Source organism: Amphiura filiformis, chromosome 7 (genome assembly GCF_039555335.1).
Source record: "Amphiura filiformis chromosome 7, Afil_fr2py, whole genome shotgun sequence".
In the NCBI taxonomy this organism is placed as follows: Eukaryota; Metazoa; Echinodermata; class Ophiuroidea; order Amphilepidida; family Amphiuridae; genus Amphiura; species Amphiura filiformis.
Window position 1 is genome coordinate 39354827 of NC_092634.1, and position 11621 is coordinate 39366447.

Consider the following 11621-nt stretch of genomic DNA (forward strand, 5'->3'; position numbering starts at 1 on the left):
ATGATTTTTTTTTAGGTAGAACATACTTGAATAAGCTGGGCCAGTAAATTTATTGCTGGGCAAGTAAATTTAATGCAGGGCCACTAGATCTGCCATTTCACTGGCCCGGAGGGCCAGTAGAAATCTGAAATCTAAGTCTGTCCCTGATCTACAGTAGGCATTGCACACAAAAATGGAAAAATAGGTTTTTCTTATTCAACTTTCAAAGACTTTACAGATGCAGCACTGATCATGGCATTGAGTATTGCTGTTGCAATGCACTCTTGATTACTGATTGATGCGCCTGCCCACATTTGCTGCTGCTAATTTTGTGCATGCCTGTTTTTTGCATGTTGTCCTCCCTGCAATCAAATGAACTGCAAAGCACTCACCGACGCTTTAGATAGCACAATGGTGAACCTCTCAACCGGAAATCTTAAGGCCTGGGTTCAATTCCTGTCGAGTCCTGATTTTTACACTCTCAATTTATCATGTCAGTTTGCCTGATCCTTGTGATGAGTGCATTTTTGTTTTAATGGTTTAATGGTTATACAAATATTACTTGTCAACACATTTTTTTCACCTTGAGTGGTCATGTGTCAATTTGATCACTGTCTATAACAACAGAAATCAGATGCTGGCAAAGCTGTTGTGGTTTGTGGTAAATTATAATTGTACCGTACCACAGAATTTTGTTTCTTTTTCCATTTTTTTCCAGTACAAGGAGCTTCTAGTTGGTTGCCTGTCTATCAGGGGGTGGGCCTATTTTAGGTCTCTTTATTATTCAATTGGTTCGTTCTTGATAATCACATTATGTCAAGTCCTTTTTGCCCCAAATACACTGATGACCCCTTCTGTATTGGCATACGCCATACGGTACCTACATTTTGTATCCACTTAGATGATGTCAATTATCATTTTGAACAACAACTACCAGTAGTGGTGTGATAATGATTACTAACTATCCAAATGTCCTTGGATACAGAGAAGTGCAAAGTCATGAGACTCAGTCAGCAGAGGGTTTTCACTAACTGCTCCCATATTTGGGGCATCTTTTTAGTGTTCTAAGCAGATCACAGCCAAAACGTTTATACAATTCAGAATTTGGCGTCCAAAATGCTGTAACAACAATGACGATTCCTATGGGTATAGATATACAGCAAGTTCGGCAACCATTACATGATTTCTCAAGTTCCACCAGTATTTTCAATTATTTATAGCACTACGTACAGCATGCAATACGGGTGTTGTGTGCTGTCATTTAATACACCACAAGTTTCACAAGCATGTTCAATGCTCCAGTTCATCATAGCGGTGTCCTTTACAATTTGGGTTCTTTTACTAAACCTGTAGTCCAATATAGGCCTATACTACGAGTGGATGTAGGGCGTTGTTGTTGAAAATTGAGAAGGAAAGTTTTGTTCGACCCGGCCATCCCACAATGCCGGTACAGTCGAACCTCCACTCCTGTTACGTTCAAACCTCCAATCCTTCCCAACAAATTTTTAACCGGATTTGCATCGATCACATTGGGTCATATCTTGAAGTCTGGGAAAAGCTTCTCATGCCTGCATATTCTGGATAGGGTTATAGCTAGGCAAATTTTAGTGCCGGGTGAAATTTATATGAAATGGTAAAAAATTGAAATTTTGATAAGAATTGCTCATTTTTATACTGATTGTTCATTGATTTTGAAACATTTGAGACTGGAGTGCCGGGTATTTGGGCTCAAAATTAACTTGGGTGCCGGGTGGAAATTAAGAGTGCCGGGCGGGTCCGCCCGCCACCGCCCAGCGTAGCTACAACCCTGATTCTGGAGTACAGGGTGCCATGTTGGATGCTATACCAACAGGGCCGTATTGAAGAGATTGGAAAAAAAAAATCAAAAAATCCTTCTTAAGGGCTGGGGTATGAGCGTTTGGACAGTATTTATTTTGGGACATTAGAGCACATCAGACATATCGAATTGCATTCTGAATACGAAGAATGTCCTTCTGATATCAAATAATTTTGATTTTTTGAAATTCCCAATTTAATACACATTTTATGGCAGATCATTAAAAATTGATATTTTTGATATTTAACAGTACTTGAAGTAAACTTTATAAATCTGATGATTTATACTTAAAGTGTATGTAGGTGGGATAAAAAGCCGACGATCAATTGAAAATTTTGACCTTTCGTATTGAATATATGGAATTTTTTTCCAAAAACACCAAAAAAAATTAGGTCTTTTTGAGAAAAAATCCATATCTTCAATATGAAATGTCAAAATTTTCAATTGACCGTCGGCTTTTCAAGCTACATACACTTTAAGAATATATCATTAGATTTATATAATTTGCTTCGAGGACTGTTATATCAAAATTTTGAAAAATATCAAATTTTGATGATTTGTCATAAAATTTGTATTATATTGTGATTTAAAAAAATGAAAATTATTTGATATCAGAAAGACATGCTTCGTATTCAAAATGAAATTCGATAGGTCTGAGGTGCTCTCATGTCCCACAAAAAATACTGTCGAAACGCAATAAACGCTCATTCTAGATCCCTTAAGCTCGCTCCTGTATTCCTACAACAAAGGATGAGATGCCAAGACCTTTGTCTTTAACTCACCTGAAAGTGAAGATGACACTCTTATTGTTGGATATGTTAACAGCACGTTGCTCCACTCTCATAGAGTTCCCTTAGCTTTCCAACCTACCATATTTTGTCAAATAGTCGCCCCCCCTCAAATAAACGCCCCCCCACCACTTTTGTTCAACCAAGATGTTTCAAAAATGCTGATATTTCCATGCTTTCTTGTGTAGTAAGCTTACCAAGTTGCCCACATGGTTGATAATAGCGTCAATAATTGGCGAAAATCTTGATTGGAAACCCGGAAGTGAACCAGAAGTCAGTGTTTCTAGTTCATAGTTCGTCATTTTAGCGTGATTTTTAAGTTTACCTAATGATTTTACTGGGAATTATCGTTCTGAAATTGACCTTGAATAAACGCCCCCCCTTTGGGAAAATGTAACGCCCCCGGGGGCGTTTATTTGATGAAATACGGTACATGTAATAATCTCCTTTTACAAGGACTCGGCGTAAAGCTTTGCAGATTCTTTCTTGTAGTCTGTCACATGCCCAATTTTAGATGCCTGATGAAGTAAAGCTCAAAAGTGCAACACATGTGCTTGTTCTGCTAACTAATCCACTTAATTAGTACCGTAATCACTAATGGTGTGTCCCCAAGGTTTACATTTATGTTGCAATGTGTTGCTCATTCCTTGCTGAAGGTGTCATGTACCGTAGTCTCTTATATCTAGGGGAAGGTACAAAGGTTGGTCAACTTTTACATTTTTGTATGCTGCTCTGTACAGTATGGCACCTTTTGCTATAAATTTATACATAACATTGAGACATGCACACACATCATGACATGACAAGAAAGTGATTATATGCTTAAAACTCACCTGCTACAAGGTGGATATGTCCAGCTTTCAGCGCTGGCAGACCTAGGGGAAATAGGCCTTTCTGTAAAAGTAAACAAACAACAAAACCACATTAATAATAATAATAATAATCTTTCTTAATTGCCTTTACATATCAAGCTAACACAACTGAAAGTAAATATCACACTGTACATGTACATAATCATGATAATGTAGTGCTTACATGTCGAGAAAGCTCAAGGTTGACAGGCTCTTGCACTATGCAATGCTTGCTTGCACTGTAATGGGCAAACCTGTTTGCATGTACATGTACATGTATACAGGGAATAACAACTTACAATGTACGATTTACAGTTCATGTGCTTACACTTCCTTGTTTTATTTCACTTACGCCTGACCTTATGATTCAAGAAGTGCAGTCATTGGAACAAACAGGATTCAAGATTACAAAAGGGGCTTAAACCAGGAAACTTCGCATGCATGCATGCATGCAAATTGTCATATACCCACAAAATTCTACTTGATTTAATTTTTGCACCTAATGTACATGTAAAATATTATCAGATTTTGTTGTACAAGTCCAGAAACTTATTCACGTTTTACATGTTTCATCTTCCGTGCGGAAGATTTCATCAATAATGCACCGATCAGTAATGCGCCGATTTAGTGCACCACCACTGGTCCTCCAAGGCCGTCGATAAAGATTCTTGTAAACAAACTTATTCTTTGAGTCATACGATCAGCTACTGCAAACAACTGCACACCCTGGGGATGAGAGTAGGAGGACCAGAGATGGTGCAGCGGCTGTATCGGTATTGATGAAATCTTCCGCACGGAAGATGAAACATATTAAAATGTGAGTAAATTTCTTTAAAATCTGATATTTATATTTATGTCCGCCGCCTCACTACATGTGGTGCACCACATCTGGTCACCGTCATAATTGAGCCATTTGTGTATTCCTTCCCAGACGGTTTAATGGTTTTTTGCAACGGGAACTGCCATGATTCACGGTGTTGCAATTTCAACAACATCATACACAATTGCAACATGTACGATTGTACGGTGCATGTGTAATTCGATTTAACAAACAATTAAGTCCTCGTATATTTTACCACACCGATTTAATGTTACAAGCGTTTGGAACTAGAGCGACTGCCATCTTGAGGCTCTGAGGATGGCACTTGCTCAAGTTCCAAAAGCTCCGCCATTTGAAAAGGATTTCTCCGGGAAAGATTAAATCTAGGGAATGATTAAATCCTAATTCATGTTTATCGTCCCATACCAAATAATTACCAATCATCTGCAAACAAAAAGTATCCTCAACACTCAAACAAAGGCAGTATCGTACACTAAAACTTAATTACCTTACAAAATAAGAGTGATTGAATGATATAGTCCATATCTACCTCCAGTCAGCGGCACTAGCTTTGTAATTCAACGTGTGCTGCGTTGGCTTAGCGTGGTTTCTTGTGTACATATGCGCCACTTTGATCGCACATGTAAAAGTATGTACACGCACCAAGTAACGCTAAGCTAACGCAACACACACTGAACTTCAAAGCTAGTGCTGCTGAATGGAGGTAGATAGACTATAGATTAGGCACCGGAGTTTCAGCGATTTAAAAGCGGCAAAATCGCTGGCCACTTTTTCAAAATGCTTGGAAAATGCGCCAAAAATAGGTCAAAATGCGCTAAAATGCGTGATCCCATGTTATCAATGCAAAACACGAGAAAACATCGGTAAAACCATGGCCTGTCAATCAATTACGAACGACTTCGGTTCATTTCCAGTTTCTGGAAAAATAAAAAATAAAGATGGCGACCATCACAAATCGTCGATCGAAATGTCGAAAGCAAGGGCAAATTTCCCCACATTATGCTAGGTTTAATGATCGTTATTTGTATTTTGATGTACATAAGTGAAGTTAGAACCAATATTGCGTGAATTTTCTTGTAAATGCTGCCGATTTGGGGCATAAAATTTAACTTTAAGCTTATCGATGGGTCAAAATCGTGAACATTCTCGATGGAACCCAAAATGCGCTTTGGACACCCAAATGCGCGAAAATGTGCGCTTTTGCGCAAACCGCGCAAAACTCCGGTGCCTACTATAGATGGAGATATTTTGAAACTGGTTACGGGTTACCTCATTTGACACACTGCATAATTCTAGAGGCTATTTATCAACCACTAATTAATTTGTGTCTATTGAATAAGTGTAACTTTTCGATACTTTTCGTGCACAGTATATGATTACATTTCAAACTAGTCTGGAAGTTCTAACCTAACCACTGATTACAAATTTACAATACGACAAGGAAAATAAGAGGCTGTGACATGCATTTTGCAAATCAGTACTAACAAATTTATTTATTTATTAATTAAAAACAGCAAATTTATTCACAATGTACAAGCTAGTAGTATTGGTAGTTGCCCACGTCCAACTTTGTTTCGTCAGCACAAGTTGTACTGTACATGTACAATAACCTTGCGTAAATCATGTAAATTCATTTACAAATTTCAGGTCCAATGTATCCTCTCCTACATTATAAACGTCATCATCTGATTCCATGTTTACAAAATCCTTGCAAATGAGATATTTTGAAGAGAAATACGGCCCTATGATTATGAAGTCTACGGCACTAGCAAAATTACGCTTTTCACGCAGATGGTTAGGTCACACATGATCGCATAGTCTCTCCGCACTCCACAGCCAGTTTGGTTCCGCTCCCTCCACACAAACAGGCGGATGGAGCGGGACCACATTGGCTGCAGTGAAGACTATGCGATCATGTGACCCGAGTCGCTGAGGACTCGCAGGTACGGTACCGTACGTATACTCATACGGTATATATTGTAATATTGTATCTGTTGATATATTCAGGCTGAAAAGTTCTTTTGAGCCTGATTGAATTTGTATGGAACACACTCGCTATCTGGGAAATGTACGTTTACAAGCATTCCCCACTGTAGCAGGATAGAGGATAGACACCCATATGATAAAGGACACAAAGGTGGGGTATTCCTTAGGGGTACTACACCCTGCCAAATTACTTGTGCCTATTTTTGCATTTTTCCCAAAAATTATAGCGTATGGGGACAAGTAATATATGAATATTATAGGGGCAAGGACTACACTGCTCTGGAAATTTTATTTCAGCACAGACAACAGTTAAGTGGAGTTACAGTCAAAAATGAGGGAAAACCAGTATTTGATCAACAAATCAATAACTACTTGCTTTGAGTTGCTGAATTTTCAGTACAGTAGTTGTAGTCCTTGCCCCTATAATATACATACGGTATCTTACTTGTCATGTGCTATAATTTTTGAGAAAAATGCAAAAATAGGCACAAAATTGGCCAGGGGTTTAGTACCCCCTTAAAGGAGTGTTTCGTGATCCTAGCATCCTCTTTTTATGACATTTTTCAGTACATATCCACGAAAAAAGCCTATTCCCCAAATTTCAGTTGATTCCGATTTTGCGTTCGCGAGTTATGCATGATTATGTGTATTACACTGCTCCATAGACAATGCGTTGTAATTTCGTTCTGGTGCACCAGAACGAAATTCAAATTTCACAATATCTTTGCAAAACGAATTAATCTGCAAGAAATATTTTGTACATATGTAGCCAGAGGTTTCCAGTGATATAAAAATCTCAACTTTTTTTGTGTAAAGTGTGGGGATGAGGCTGTGGATCACGAAATGCCCCTTTAAAGTGTTGGATAACAACAGTCAGTGACTCAACTTCTGCAATTGTCAAAGTCGAGTTTATACTATGTTGATTTTATGCCATAAAAATCTCAAATGCCTTGAAAAAGAAAAATGTTCAAATCATCTACCTGTAACTACAATAGAATTTCTTTATTATAGAGTTTTATTAGTCTTCTGTACCATACGTCACATACATGTACAAGTGAAGTGATACACCTCGGTGCATGAATCAACATACATACAATGTACAAGTTACAACAATCTAACCCCCGAAATTTTTTATCCGCCAAAGTCACAGACACTAGTGATTTGATACTGATTTTACATGGTGTGTGTATGTGTTATTGGTGGCTAGGGTGGGATTTTTGCCTACACACTAGTGTCTCGCTCTCAGCTTTCTTTGACCAAAAGCCCAAAGCGCATTTTTTGTCTTTTGCTGTATGTACACAGATGCTGGATTTCTTTTTTTATTGCAATTTTGGCCCATGTTTTTCATTATGTTTTTTCGGCCACTTCGTGGCTGATGTTCAATTTTTCTCCACAACAATTTCAAAAAAAAAAGAAAAAAAAAACTCAAAAAAATTAACAAAATTATAATTTACATAAATATGTGTGCTGGAATGCAGGGAAGCTGTGACAAATTTTATTTTCGTCATTGCATGAAATGAACATTGAAATTTGGTCATAAAACAATCGGATTATATCAGAAAAATTTCATCTTTATAATTACACAGGACAGGAGTCACAGGACATATGCATGTACGTGCAAGTTTGAAACAGCATTTTTGCTATTATATTTGATGCTATACTGATTTTACATGTGTGTGACCGTGTGTATGTGTTATTGGTGGCAAGGGTGGGATTTTAGCATACACTATGTTATGATGTAGTGTCTTGCTCTCAGCTTTCTTTCTTTTACCTAATAAATTCATGTGCACATAATATTTTTCATGTATTGTTTCAGAGGCTGTGCAATAATGTGTACACCACAGCACAGGTGTAAAACAGTCATGACTGAGACAGAGACCAAGGTTCAATGAAAAAGGAGGAAAAGCACCAAATAGGAGGACAATAATAAATGAATCTCTAAACACTTTTGTACAGTGAAGAAAAACTGTCATTTGACAACTTTTTCTGGCGCTAATGCTGTACGGTAGTTTAATTCGAATTTCCATTGCTTTACATGGTGTCATGCTTCACTGATTCCGACGCGTTTTGAGATAGCACCGGCCACATGCATTCTATCCTCACATCCATCGTCGGTTATCAGTGGCCTGGATTGAGGATAGAAAATATGCCCAACCACCTACTTGTTATGATACGGTACCAATTTCCTTAGTTCCCAAAACTTATATCAAAAGCAACAACAACAAAAACCAACACTCATGGGCATGTTCATGCTGAGACGAATATATTTGTCTCAGGTTCATGTCAGTCTCACTCTCAGGTTATTTTTGCGGAATTGGGATTTCCATTTTAATTCAAGAATATCATACTACTTCCACTGCAGGTTTTCAATCCAAGTCTTTTTTTTTTAACAGAATGGTGAATACAATGTACACATGCACACTATCACAGTAAACAAAATCCAGGCTGGATGTACGGCATGCAATCAATTATGTGAAATTGTTTTAAATTGACGGATGGAACCCTAAAAAATAAATAGCAGGCGTTAGTATTGAAAACTTGTTCCTGGATGGCTCCAATACCGCAGTTGGACATCAGTGTTGAAAAACAATGTGTAAAACCGATGACACTCCTCCAGACAACACCACCCATCTTCATCTGTCAAAATGGCCGACTGAGCTGAATTCTCATTTTCATTATTTTGTAATTTGATGCATGTGTATTGCAGAAGTATCCTCCAAAATATTCACTCCATAACCTGACATTACTGGATCTGAACAACGGATATGTGTATGCCTCAGCAGTGGTTTGTTGTACGCAATGATGAAATCAGCCATCGCCTTCGTCAATGTTATTCCAACATCACGAACAGTAACATGTCACGGAAAATTAAACAATCATGGCCGCTCCTTCCGCATAGCATTTTCATGTAGACCGGAAAATATTTTGTGTGTTTTTCATGTTCCCGACAAAATATATACATCATACGCCATGGGATGGTAAAACACAACTTGTGTTACTGTATACTCACTTGAATTTGAGATATTTCGCCGGTAAATGGTAAAAATCAAGCACTGACTGGATCCACCTCAGAAATATTTTCATGGGAGGTATCCCATGTTCACATAACACAGCGATACCGGACACAACAAAATACAACACGGATATTTGCCAAATAAAAACACTTTCGGGCGAATAAAAACATCCAGAGCCAGCGTACTTACCCCTAAAGTCTTGCGATCGCTAATTATTACCTCCCTGACGCTTCTAGTGCCAGAATAGGGGAAATATTAAACGTTTTTCTATGCCCAAATCATTCCTTATTTACAGTAATGGACGAGCATCAGGGTGCGGTACCTTCGTCTTGCAATGTAAAAAGGCAACCCGATTTTTCACCAGACTGGACATGCGCATTGACTTCTCGTCGAGCCAGAGCCGAGTTGAAAGAGTGCTCAGGGTGGTGTAGGACACGAAACAAATTTTACGGCTGTTATACGATAAATAAAAATAGGCTGTATTGACGTAAAAAAAAAAAAAAATTGGAATAAACAAAATAGTAATTTTTTACTTGGATCCAAATTAACACAATACACAAAAAAAAAAGCTTTCAGGTTTGAGTGGAGATGCGATAAAAATCTTGCTGGGTGGCAGTGGGTGCTGATGATGATGGATGATGCTGATGATGCAGTGATGCTGATGATGATGATGATGATGATATTGATTTTTAATATTATTAGGGCCTTATTCATTGTTATCATTATTATTTATATTATTATTATTATTATTATTATTATTATTATTATTATTATTATTATTACTATTATTATTATTATTATTATTATTAGTGTTGTTGTTATTGTTGTTATTATTTCAATTGATAGGCCTATGTTGTCTAAAAATGAGAGCTCTCCCATGGAGGAGATCTGGATTTGAAAAGATATGTCTAGCAGTATAGAATTAAGGAAAGCCCGTGGCCAAAAAAGTTCTTTAGCTGGATTCTTTATAGAAGAGGCATTAATGAACCGTTAAGTTAACCCTCCAAGGGTTCTAAGTAGAAGAAGTAAGTACCCTTCAAAGGTTCTATAAGAAAAGGTTCTCATGATTTGAACCAAAAGGGGCTAACACCCGGGCTTACACTCCTTTTCACCTTTCTTAACTTTGTGATGAGTCCCTGATTCGATTGAATTATTGAATTCAAAACGGTTCTAGGTCTCTTTACAGTTCTAATTTATAGAACTTTTTCAATGTTCCGATAGTGAACTTAAACATTGCTTAGGGTCCTCATACCAAAATATTTTAAGTTGCACCTTTTTTCTAAGAGTGAACCATCAAGAGCCTAGGTCTCACCCTATTCCAGAAAGAATTATTTCTTTTGGATTATAGGCCTATCCTGATTTGCCAAATGAAACATAGCTTTATCTTCAGTTTAATAATAGTTCTTACTGATGGCAATAAAAGTCAAATTTTAATAGTTGGGCCAACATAATTATGCCATTTTGCATGAGTTCTTGCATTGCAGTCACAAATTTCAAAGACTTGTCACAACTCACAACACAAGTCTAAGCTCGGAAATTTTGAGTATGCCTATATATATATGCAATTAGCTGCAATTGTTTCCTCATAAATTAGATGAGGTGGATCTCATAAAAAAATAGTTTTTTATGTAAATTTTGATTTTTGGTTATAAAAGATATTAGAAAGTGCGTTTTCCCAATATTAAAGAATCCATAACCTGAAATATTAATCTTAGTACAAGTCTTTGGGTTTGCATTTTTTCACAACATACGAAAAACACCCTATAAGACTAGTCCTCAAAATGAAGCTCCCGTGTAGGAAGTGAGGTAACGGAGATGAATGTTAGAAGTAATAAACATCTCAAAAAAAGTAACTAACCCCCCTTAAATAATGGCCATTATTCAAAAAGGGGCTATTGTATTGCAAATTTGTAAAATGCGATGGAAGCAGAATTTATTTCTGCGCATTTTGACACCTCATTTGATACGATAGCCCAGAAAACAATAAAACACCGGTCAATTTAATGTAGTGAGGTCCAGATTTGAAGGGTGCACTTACATACAAATTTTTACAATACAAAAACACTCAGATATGTCATTACACAGATTACACTGAATGCAAAATCAATAGAATTTACTGCAGCTTTCAAATCTTGGGCTATACATTGATTTAAATGTACGCTGTGACGTCAATATTTAGTCAATTGCTACAAATGAGGTGTAAAAATGTGCAGAAATAAATTCTGGTTCCAACGCATTTTACAGATTTGTAATACAATCACTCGTTTTTTTTTTTGAATAAAGGTCATTATTTAAGGGGGGTTCAGTTACTTTTTTTGAAATGTT

General features: G+C 37.1%; 1 protein-coding gene across 1 annotated transcript in view; it reads right to left on the reverse strand.

Annotated features, from left to right (window-relative positions):
- The window catches only part of LOC140157152 (guanine nucleotide-binding protein subunit beta-1-like), a 61211-nt gene extending 51567 nt beyond the window's left edge, over positions 1-9644 (reverse strand). The window contains 2 exon segments of the mRNA XM_072180239.1: positions 3438-3498; positions 9486-9644. The gene's annotated coding sequence lies outside the window, so the exon portion shown is untranslated.
- Positions 9645-11621: the final 1977 nt, after the last annotated feature.